General features: G+C 39.0%; 1 pseudogene; it reads left to right on the plus strand.

The window, feature by feature from the left end:
- Positions 1-1,576: 1,576 nt before the first annotated feature.
- Positions 1,577-2,307, plus strand: LOC109261767 (dynactin subunit 6-like; annotated as a pseudogene).
- Positions 2,308-12,417: the final 10,110 nt, after the last annotated feature.

Consider the following 12,417-nt stretch of genomic DNA (forward strand, 5'->3'; position numbering starts at 1 on the left):
GTGTTTTGTTTTTGTTTTCAAATTTTTATTTATATTCTAGTTAATTAACATATAGTGTAATATTGGTTTAGGGAGTAGAATTTAGTGATTCATCACATACATATAACACCCAGTGCTCATCATAACAAGTGCCCTCCTTAATGCCCATCACACATCTAGCCCATTCCCCACTCACCTCGCTCCATCAATCCTCCATTTGTTCTCTATTGTTAAAGTCTCTTATGGTTTGTTCCCCTCTCTTTTTTTCCCTTTCCGTGTGTTCATCTGTTTTGTTTCTTTTTTTTTTTAATTTTTTTTAACGTTTTATTTATTTTTGAGACAGAGAGAGACAGAGCATGAACGGGGGAGGGGCAGAGAGAGAGGGAGACACAGAATCGGAACCAGGCTCCAGGCTCTGAGCCATCAGCCCAGAGCCCGACGCGGGGCTCGAACCACGGACCGCGAGATGGTGACCTGAGCTGAAGTCGGACGCTTAACCGACTGAGCCACCCAGGCGCCCCTGTTTTGTTTCTTTTTAAAAAATTTTTAATATTTATTTATTTTTGAGAGAGTGAGACAGAGTGCAAACAAGGAAGGGGCAGGGAGAGAGAGAGGGTGAGACAAAATCCAAAGCAGGCTCCAAGCTCTAAGCTGTCAGCACAGAGCCTGACACGGGCTCAAACTCACAAACTGAGATCACGACCTGAGCTGAAGTCAGACACTTAACCGATGGAGCCACCCAGGAGTCCCTCTCGTCTGTTTTGTTTCTTAAATTCCACACAAGTTTGTTTTTATTTATCTTCTTCCAACACAAAGTTGTGAAATCCAAGATTATGACAAACAATGTTTCATTCATCTTTGCATACCCAGGGTCCAGAACACCTATGGAAATATGGTGGGCAGAACTATTTGATGTTATAATAAATTAATATTTTATAGACAACACAGATAGGGAAAATGTGCACTTGTAATAGGGACTTAATATAGTGGATGATATTTTTGGAGGCATGATTTCTTTTCAAGCAAACTTCTAGGGTACTGTGAGGCTTTCTGGGAGAATCTCTAACAAAAGAATTTGTTAGCAGCCCCACCTGCTATCTAGTAAACTTCTCATTATAAAGCCTGACTTAGAACAATGTTTTCAACAACACCCCAATCATTCATGTGATATAACTCCAGGACTTAAAAGATATATTCAAAGCCCATGTTAGTATTTCTTTCTTTTAATTTTTACATTTATTTATTTTTGAGAGACAGAGAGAGACAGAACACAAGTGGGGGAGGAGCAGAGAGAGAAGGAGACACAGAATACAAAGCAGGATCCAGGCTCTGAGCTGTCAGCACAGACACTGAGACAGGGCTCGAATTCACAAACCGTGAAATCATGACCTGAGCGGAAGTCAGACACCGAACCGACTGAGCCACCCAGGCACCCCTCATGTTAGTATTTCTTAATACATTCATTTATATTCTATCATCTTTTAGTCAAACTCAATGTAAAGGAAATTTTATATCACTACTGAAAATACAAAACATGCATTATATGCTATGGTAAATATGTTCAGAAATTAATTCCATGAGAGACAGGGGCCAAACTATGGTGGAGAAGGATGCAAAGACAGTGAAGTTTGCTCTTGGAGCAGTTGTGTGTGTAGAAAGTGAAATGTGGGTGATGTAACTATAGGACCTAGGACAGTGATCCACTCTAAAGCACAAATTATTGCAGAAGCCAGGCCAATAGGTATTGGTGAGGGTTACCTAATAGAAGAACAGGTAGGTGCTTATCATAAATGCTCGACCTGATAATATCACCCCTAATGCTGAAGATCTGGAACTAAAATATCTATGATCATTGGCACTAATAATGTGTTTGAAATTGGCTGTTATTCCCAAGCCATGAAAATGGAAGACAATAATGTTATTGAATCAAAAGCCAGTGTGGGCAGAAAGGTAATATTGAGAAGCGGTTGCATCATTGGGACTTGTTGCAACCTGAATACATTTGAGGTCATCCTTGAGAATACAGTGATCTGTGGTGCAGATTGCCTTCACGGGGTGCAGACTGAGCAACCACAGCCCCAGATACCACAGCTGGATTTCCTGAAGATAACCTTGCCAACCTACCACAACCTAAAGAAGACTATGAAAGGAAGGTCAACACCAGTAATGTGTGAAGACAACAGTGAGATACCTCCTAAAGACTTGGTAATAAGATACCCCCAGAGAGTTAAACTACTTAAGTCAACATGTGGCAAGGTAGTATCAGTTTATCTATCAAGACTTACAGTACCTCAAGACTCACCACTTTTGGTTCAATTGCAAGCTTAACTGAACCACCTTCTGATTTGCTAATATGGCCTCCAAGCTATCATTCAGAGAAAGGAGGAACTCTGGATGAGAGCACCAGAATTCTACTCTGCACATAGTAAATTTAGAGAAGCTTTCTTATTTATACATTAGTCTAATATGAATATGGTTTGTATAGTTTGGCCCCCAAGTCTGCCAATTGTCTATGAGTTCTAAATATTCTGATAAAATAGTTTCTGACTCTTTAGGACAAAGAACCAATCAAAGCCCAGACAGTGTATTGTGCAGACATCACTCTTTGGGGCTTCTCCACAGCCAGACTAACAGCCTTCTCTTACCAACTATCTCACTGAAACTGAACTCAAACTTCATCACAGACATTCTAGGCAATTATGCTAAGCGGTAGGACAGACCCTGACATGCTTGTGACATAAAAAGCAGCAGCTGGCAGGAAGATAGAAATGATTTTATCAATAGCGACTTACTGCAATGTGGCCATAGCTCTTGCGTCAAGATAACAGACTTTCACCAGGTGAATAGTATCAAGTCTAGAAAGGGTACTTCACACTGTTCTCTTATTCATCCATGAACACACAGTATAGTAGTTATCTATGCTGTGTAGAAAATTACCCCCAAAATGTAGAAGCTTATTATCTTTTGAGCATTTACTATCTTACACAGTTTCTGCAGATCAAATATCTAGGAATGGCTCAGCTGGCAGTTCTGGCTCAGTGTGCCTCATGAGGTTTCTTTCAAGAAGTCAGTCAGACCGGTGGTCATCTGAGGACTTGAGTGGGGCTGGATGGTCCACTTACAACATGACTGCCTCACAGGGCTGTTGGCAGGAGGCCTCAGTTCCATACCAGGTGAGCCTCTCCACAGGGCTGGTGGGTATCCTCATGACATGGCAGTTGGCTTCCCTCAGCTTCCTTCAGATCCAAGTGAGGAAGGACTCAATCCCTAAAGTTGCACACCATCACTTCCACTTCATTTTATTTCTTAGAAGCAAGTCACTAAGTCCATCTCACAGTCAAGAGGGAGGGGATTAAGCTCCACCTTTTCTACCTTTAGAAGGGAGGAGAATCTAAGAATTCATGTTCATATACTAAAACCACCATCACAAACACACATATCCATTTATACCTGGTATTCTCACTAGTGCACAATCAGCACCTCTCAAGGGTTTCCACATTGAGGAAGATGGGTTCAGGAAGGACTTCTCTTTATTAATGGGAATGGTACATGACATCATCCGAGGTCTTCACCCTATAACGTTCTGTAAATACCACCATCTTAGACATTTAAATTTTTGTCCCAAAATATACCATATATTTCATTAAGCATAATTTAACTTCTCTAGACTTAACAGAAATTATTATAAATAAAATCATGAGGGATAAAAAATTTAACTCCATGAAATAAAAATTATAAAAGTTTAAAATTAAGAATGAAATATAAATAATACATGTAACTGATTTCCCTTTTACTAAGCATTCTGTAAATGCTGTGTCATTTAATCTTCCTAATAGCCATTTTGTGTACCACTCAATTGTTCTTGGTTTCCACCTCTTGCCTGAGTGCCACTTTTAGAAAATAGAAAAGGGCGCCTGGGTGGCTCAGTTGGTTGAGCGTCCAATTCTCGGTTTCAGCTCAGGTCGAGATCTCACGTTTCATAAGTTCAAGCCCCACATCAGGTTCTAAGCTGACATCATGGAGCCTGCTTGGGTATCTCTCTCCCTCTCTCGCTGCCCCTCACTGGCATGTGCTGTCTCTGTCTTTCTCAAATTAAATAAACTTTAGATATAGATATAGATATAGATATAGATATAGATATAGATATATAGATATAGATATATAGATATAAAGAAAATAGAAAAAAGAATGCTCAAACAAAAGAACAAGCTCTTTGAAATTAGACAGGATTTAATCCTAATACCTGCCATCTACTGCTATCCAACATTGTAAAGTATGAAAATCCCCACTACTGTTCCTCATAGAGGAATAAATAAATATGTAAAACAACTAGCACAGTGCCTAACAAATAGCAACACTCAAAACTACCAGCTATAATTATTGTCATTATTGTTTAAAAACAGAAAAGAACATTAATGATTTTAGATTGGAGCTTTACACATTTGTCACACATTTTCTCAGATGTTTAAAACCCTCTTTTCTTGTCAAAACCACTAGGCCCAGAGAAGTTAAGTGATATTTTCTTGTGGATTCTACTTTCTAATTTCCTTCCTGAACCCTCAGCCTGTATCCTACTCTACTTCCAGCCATTACAAACTACTCCAAGTTCCCTGAAACCAGCAAGTTCTCACCTCCACATTCACTCTTTCTTCTGTACACACACATGCTGGATGATTCTCTATTTGTTAATCAAGCTTTAATTTCTCCACTATTCTAAATTTTATGAGTCCCTTTGTTCATTGTCTCTCCCCCTAGAACCAAATATTGATGAAAGCAGGGGATCTGACTATTGTGCTCTCAGCTGTACCCCCAAACCCTGAAAGACCTATAGTAAATGACCACCCATAAATATTTAATGAATTAATTATCTGTCCCTTGAACCAGTCTAGGATACACAGTTTGGTGCATATGGGGCTTCCACTTGAACTCTGGGAAACATGGAAACTGGGGAGGGTTATCTTTCTGGGAACGCCTATCATCCAAAGAGGCAATACAACTAAGGCTTCAGGCTTCTAGGCTCAGACCAGTATGGAATAGGTCAGCCTTTATCTCCTCCTCTTGTTAGTTATCATGACGAGCTATTAGAAACTGCTCAACACATTCATTCGTTCATTTATTTATTCATTTATTCAGCACACACTTCTTGGATGTCTCCTATACTGATAGGCACTGATTTAGGGGTCAAGGATAAGTCATAAACAAGTTACTTCTATGAGGCCACAGGTGAATGAACGGGCAGACAAATACCTGTCTGCTTATAACACGGTGCTGTTAGGACCATGACAAGGAAAGTACTGGGTTCTAGTATCAGGTTCTAGGAGTGGTTGATGTTCTTCATTTCATGTTGTTTGTCTCTAATACTGAAGCCTCAGTCATCAAGTCCTGAGGCATCCTTCTGGAATATTCTTCATGTTTCTATTCTTGCAGGCTCTGCAATGCTTGATCTGGCCTGGATTTCACAAGACAAATACTGGAATCCTGAGGTTTTTTGCCAGAGGTGGATCTTATCAACATCCAGAGTATTTGATAATAATAATTAAAAAAATAATGATAATATCAGCTACCGCTTGTTTTCAAATATACTTATAGATTCTTATTTTATTCATTGGTTTATAATCCATTATTATTATTATTCATTGTGATGCTCAACATGTCCCATTTTAAAACATTACCCATGTGGGGCTCCTGGGTGGCTCAGTCAGATGAGCATCCAACTCTTCGGTTCGCTCAGGTCATGATCCCACAGTTCATAAGTTTCAGCCCCACATTGGGCTCTGTGCTGATGGTGCGGAGCCTGCTTGGGATTCTCTCTCTCTCTCTCCATCTCTCTCTTCCCCTCCCCTGCTCATGCTCTGTCTCTGTCTGTCTGTCTGTCTCTCTCTCTCAAAATAAATAAATAAACTTAAAAATAACGTAATAAATAAATGAAACATTACCCATGTGCCAAGCACAGTACTAAATGCTTTCTTTACTATGTCTAAACCTTGCCACATACCCATTAAGAAATTCCTATTTTTTATGCCAATTCTACATATTGGGTAACTGAAGTTAAGGTAAATGTAGGGAATTGTCAAGTTATAGTTCCAGTAGAAAATGGTGGTTCAAAGTGCAGGCTCAATTCTAAATACCATTCTATACTAAAAGAAACCTGGTCTCCTCGGAAAAATGGCTGATTCCAGGGCTGGCACAGCAGAAGTACAAAAAGAGGCAGGAACATCTCGCTGCACCAAAAACGGTTTCAAAGAAAAATAGACACATATCAAGAAGACACAGGAGCAGGAATCAAGGGGCTTTCACTGGCCAAATCTGGGGAAATTCGAGCATCAAAATAAATCATGATTGTAATGGGTTATTATACACTGAATAAAATATATATCCATGAACCAATACTGAAACATATGAAGACATGAATAATTAATAAATGACGGAGAGAGAACAGCTCTTCGTTGCAGAAGAATCCTCACCAGTAAAATGGGGGGGAAATACTGGAGTTGGAAACACACACTTTTTACACCATCATATATTAATGGATTCAGTCAAGAATCGTCAATGGGTCATAGAACACAATATTACCATAGCCTTCAAGTATCTCCACACAAAATATTTAAGTGAACAATGGGAAAATATTAACTTTACATTAGAGTAATCTGATGAATACTACCTTAGCCAAGAGATCAAATTTAATATTGCCAATTACAGAATAAATGGATATCATGTGCCAACTTATATAATGCACTGCGGAGGATACAGTATCACTTTGTGGTATTCCTGACAGAAACGCATACGTGGAATCTAATCATAAGCATAGAATCAGGTAAACCCAAGTTGAGGGGCACTCTAGTAAATGGTTTATACTTCTCAGAATTGTTATGGTTGTGCGAGACAATAAGTTTGAGGACTTATTCCAGAGGGAATAAGAATAAAGCGTAATAACAATGAAATAAAATGCATGATAGTAGACTGGAGAGAAGAATGGACAAACCATAAAATTTATAAAATTTTCTACAAATAGCATTATTGAGATAATTGGTCATATTTGAATAAGGTCTATAATGAGATGTATAATACAGATATATAACCAATGTTCATGTGTTGATTTTCATAATTGTAGTGTGTTTATGCAAAAGGATGTCCTTGTTCTAAAGTATTTAGAATACTAAATATTTAATGTATCTATAGCTTACTGTCAAAGAGATTAGAAAAATTTGTATGTATGTGTATCTTTGTGTAGTGTGTGCAAGGAGAAGAAAAAGAGGAGGGGAAAAAGAGAGTGAAAGACAGGGAGTGAGAAAGATAGTGAAAGATAAAAAATATGCAAAATATTAACAATTGAGGTATTTGGGTCAAGTAAAAACAGGAGTTTCCTGGCCTATTATTTCAATGTTTTGTAAGTTTGTAATTATTTCAAACTAAAATGTATCTCCCCCACAAAAAGCATGTGGGTTCTGAATACCGATGGGATAAACGCCTGGCTCCTTCATTTATTAACTCTATGATCACAGAAATGTTACTTGATCTCTGATTCAAAGTTTTTGACCTGTAAATAGGGATAATCATTGACCAATTGCAATTACATGAAATGATACATACAATATGTTTTGAGCAGTATTTTGGACCTAGGGAATACTCAGTAAAAATTAAATCTCTCTACTATTTTTGATTTTTTTTTTTAAATTTTTTTTTTTAACGTTTATTTATTTTCGAGACAGAGAGAGACAGAGCATGAACGGGGGAGGGTCAGAGAGAGAGGGAGACACAGAATCGGAAACAGGCTCCAGGCTCTGAGCAGTCAGCACAGAGCCTGACGCGGGGCTCGAACTCACATACCGTGAGATCGTGACCTGAGCCGAAGTCGGACGCTTAACCGACTGAGCCACCCAGGCGCCCCAACTATTTTTGATTTAAAAAAAAAAAAAAAGTCTGAAAAGTACATCATTAACCTAACATTTCTGGTTCCAAGTACTCAGATCTAACCATGTCACTGAGGTGCCCACCAGCAGTCAGACTCTATGGGCTCCTGGGGCATTTAGAGCTCAGTAAAAGGTAGCTTTCATCACGATTGGAACTATTAATCCCAGCACTTCTGATCTTAATGCCTAGCCTCTTACCACTCCACTTAGCTGCCTAAGTGTGTTCTTGGGGGTCAAGAAATCCTCACGTTAACATCTAGTATGTACTAAACTCACTAGACTTGTATATATGCCTTCTACATTGTTCAGGGAGAGCTGAATTATTTTTGACCCTTCCTTCTGACTAGTACAATGTATTACAGTAACAGGATCTACCATTTATTGGCAGCCTCCAAAGTATCATACTTGACAACCCTGGGAGCAGGTTTTAAATATCTCTGTCTCTTTAAGGATTAAATACACAGGTTCAGAGAGGTAGAGACTTGCCCCAGACACAAAGCCAGTAAGAAGTGGCACATAGGATATCTCACCACAATACGCATGCTCTTACTACTATCCTGAGCTGTCTTCAGTCCTAACAATGTACCCTATCAATTAACCACCACCTTCCAAACAGACTATCCTATCACTTAAGGTAAAGAATACCAGTTGGCCTCACGTTTACCCTGGCATCTAGTTTGCTTCTAAGCACATAGTAGGTCCCCAAGTACCTACCTGGGAAGAGGATTTCTCTCTAACCTGGGAAGAGGGAGTACCTTTAAACATTTAAAGGAGTCTCTAAAAACAAGCTTAAAAAAGGGTGGTTTGCTAACTTACAGTAAAAACTCAAAGCAGAGATGTGATGCCATAAAGCTGGAAAGAACTCAACTAGATATTTTAGCATTGTTTATAAAGATGGTGAAGCTACAATAAGCAGCAAGGAAGAGATACTGAACATTTGTCAGGATGGTAGATATCTTGCTCAGGAGTTAAAAAGCTGGAGTGAGGGAGGGGAGCATCATGCACTCTGGGGGTATAATAATATATGATTTTATTGGTTTGGGTGGTGATTACATAGGTTTTCACTTTATATTGTTCATCATCGATATCTGAATATATATTCTATGCACTTTTTTGTATGTATGTATATGGTATTTCAAAATTGAAACCAAAAATTTAAAAAATAGATTAGGAAGGTCCCAGCTCAGAGAAACACCAAAAATTGAATAAAGGTATTTATATGGCTACATGAAGAATGTGTCAGTCAGGAGGAGTGGTTGGTCATCCATGAAAGGAAATGCTTTTTTTAAAAATTTTTAAAAATGTTTATTTATTATTTTTGAGAGAGAGAGAGAGTCAGAGTGCGAGTGGGGGGAGGGCAGAGAGAGAGAGAGAGAGACGACAGAGAGAGACAGAATCTGAAGCAAGATCCAGGCTCTTAGCTGTCAGCACAGAGCCCGACACAGGGCTCGAACTCATGAGCCATGAGATCATGACCTGAGCTGAAGTGGGACTATCAACCGACTGAGTGACCCAGGCGCCCCTGAAAAGAAATACTTTTAATGCCTATCTAAGCACTGTGTAAAAATTGTCTCTACCAAGTGAGTGGCATTATTTCTGGCCTCCTTGTTAAAGTATTACTCAGTGTGAGATGCACATACTGGATGATGTTAGCTTCATGCCTTGACAGAGAGAGTTTTCATGCAAGATGTCTACTCTTGCCCCATCTTCTGGATCCTAAATTACATTAATTTGTTTCTTTTCACTCTGCAAGAACTGAGTACCAGAATGCATCTCCCAAGCAGGTACACAAACACTCACACGCACACATACATCCTATCACACCAGTGCACTGATGTGTTTCAGGGGGACATTGTGGTGACTCTACATCCATTTGATGTTGTATTCATCTAAATCAGTCACAACATATCTAATATTTTGATAATCACTGGTTTCGAACTGGCCATGTGACCAAATTCAGTCCCATATACTGGGGACGATGGGGGTGTATATCTTCTGGAAAGCATTTTGTCACAGCTTCCTGTCTCACAAAAAAGGGACACTGGAAGAGATTTTTCCTTTCTGCCTAAATACCACCATGCCTAGATATGAGGCCTGGAATTGCCACAGACATCTTGGGACCAGTCTGGTGGGACACTGAGGATGGCAGAGAAAATAGAGGGAAAGAATCTGAAGCCTGATGAGCCAGAGGCCTCCATGTCTAGAACCCACCCTATTTTGATTTTCAGTCTATTTGGCAAATGGACCGAATATTTAATAAGTAATACCTAACTTCCAGGTACTACTACTGGCCCTAAAAATGCTGTTGTAGACAAAGAGACAAATGTCTTTGCCCTCATAGAACTTATATGTTTGGATAATTGTACAAACAATAAATAAAATAAATAACTAAGATATACTACATGTAGGAAAATGATAAAGCTATGAAAAACATTAGAGTAAGTTAAGAAAGATCTGGAGTGATGAGAAATTGGATTTTTTTTTTAAAAAAACGGTCAGGATAAGCCAACCTTGGAAGGTGATATTTGCGAAAAGACTTGAGGAGATGATGGGATGAGCCATTAAATACATGGAGGAAGGACACTTCAAAGCAAAGAAAACAGCCAGTGAAAAAGCTTTTGTGTAAAAGTGTAACTATTGTAGCTAATGTAGACATGAGAGATCCTGTGGGAGTATAGTTGGATTTTACACAAGTAACACAACGTCAAATCATGTACAAACTTCTAATCCATGTAAATACTTTAATTTTTGCTCCTCTCAGTGAGATGGAGAACAATTGCATAACAGTGGCAGGATCTGACTTGGATTTTAAAAGGGAGGTGGGTGTGGGATGGGCTAGATGGCTGATGGGTACTCAGGAGGGCTGTTGGTATGATGAGCACTAAGTGATGAATCACTTGCAATTCTACTCCTGAAAACTATATTGCACTGTATATTAACTAACTAGAATTTAAAGAAAAATTTGAATTGAAAAAAAAAAAGAAAACAAAGCAAAAAAAAATATTTCTACACTGGTTTACATGGATATTCATTACATTCTGAAATATCTCGGAATAAAAGGATACCTCTGGTTGGTGTGATTTACACTATACATCAGAGACAAAGTTATAGGAAGATAAACCAGTAAGGATGCTATTACAATAATCCAGGCAAGAAACTGTAGTGGCCTTGAGTCAAGTGGAAGCAGAAGAGGTGGCAAACTTGTTCACATTCTCAGTCTATTTAGAACACGGAATCAACAGGATTTCTGCGTAGACTTAATGCTAAAATTGACCCCAATATCTTTAAGTGAGCATCTAGAAGCATAATGTGGATGGTAACTGAGATGAGAAAGAGCTAAAGGAGATGAAGTGAGGGGTGAAAAAAGAATTTGTTTTTTCATGGTTAAAACCAAAAGGTCTATAAGACACGCCAAGTGGACAGTTGGATATAGACTTTGGCATTTAAGTTGGAGATGTAAATTGTAGAGAGAAAAGGGCATCGATGGCATATAAAGTCACAATACTGGATGAGATCACCAAGGGAATGAGTATAGGCATAGAAGAGAAAGGGATCGAGGATTGAGTTCCCAGGCAGGTCAATGTCAAGAGGTCACAGGAAAGGAGGAGACCCAGCCAAGCAGATTGAGGAGGTCAGAGAACAACCAGGAAAGTACTGTCCTGGAACCCAGGTGGGTATATGTCAAGCTGGCTTTGTTTCGCTGGAGGGCCCTGAATGGTACACCAGGAAAGAAGGTCCTTCCAGGAGGAGTGAGCGATCAACTCTGTCCAAAATTATTGATAAGTCAGCTGAGGAGAGGACTGTGGGATAGCCATTTGATTTAGAAATACTGATGACATTGCCACCTTGACCACACAGTTTCCTTTTCATAGAAGTTGTATAAGCCTGATTGGCGTGTGATTAAGACAGAATGGGAAAAGTGGAAGCAGTGAGTGTAGAAAACTCTCTCTCTGGGAGGTTTGCTATCAAGAGGAGGATAAAAGGCCCTGCAGGTGGTGGAGGGAGTAGGTAAAAAGGTTTTTTGATTGTTTAGTTTTGGGTTTTGTTGTCTTTTGTTTTTAAGAGGAAAATAACACCAGTTTGTATGCTGACAGGAATAATCTAGCAGAGGGTGGAAAAGTGATGAATATCATACAAATGCCATGAGATCATGGATTTCTTTTTTGATTTAGCCAATCTACATGAGAATTCCCTGATACTTGCAACTGAAAGAATATTCACTAAGCGAGTGAGCAATGTACTGGTATGTCTAGGACTTTGCTATTTTATGCTTATTGAGCAGGTATAATTTATAAAAGTACTCTCTTTCATTCTGGCTCAGATGATAAATATTATGAGCTAGTTTGGATGACAAATTACATAGTCACATGAATTAGTTAGGAATATCGGTACTGAAGCCATAGATTCCGATCATTTACAAGCTGTCGCTTACAAGCTGTCATGACAGAAAAATTACTTAATGTCTGTGTTCAGGTTCTTCATATGAAAATGGGGCTACTGATGACACATATGTCGTGGCATTTTGCTG

This window comes from Panthera pardus, unplaced genomic scaffold (assembly GCF_024362965.1).
Source record: "Panthera pardus isolate Hobbes unplaced genomic scaffold, ASM2436296v1 HiC_scaffold_27, whole genome shotgun sequence".
NCBI classification, from domain to species: Eukaryota; Metazoa; Chordata; class Mammalia; order Carnivora; family Felidae; genus Panthera; species Panthera pardus.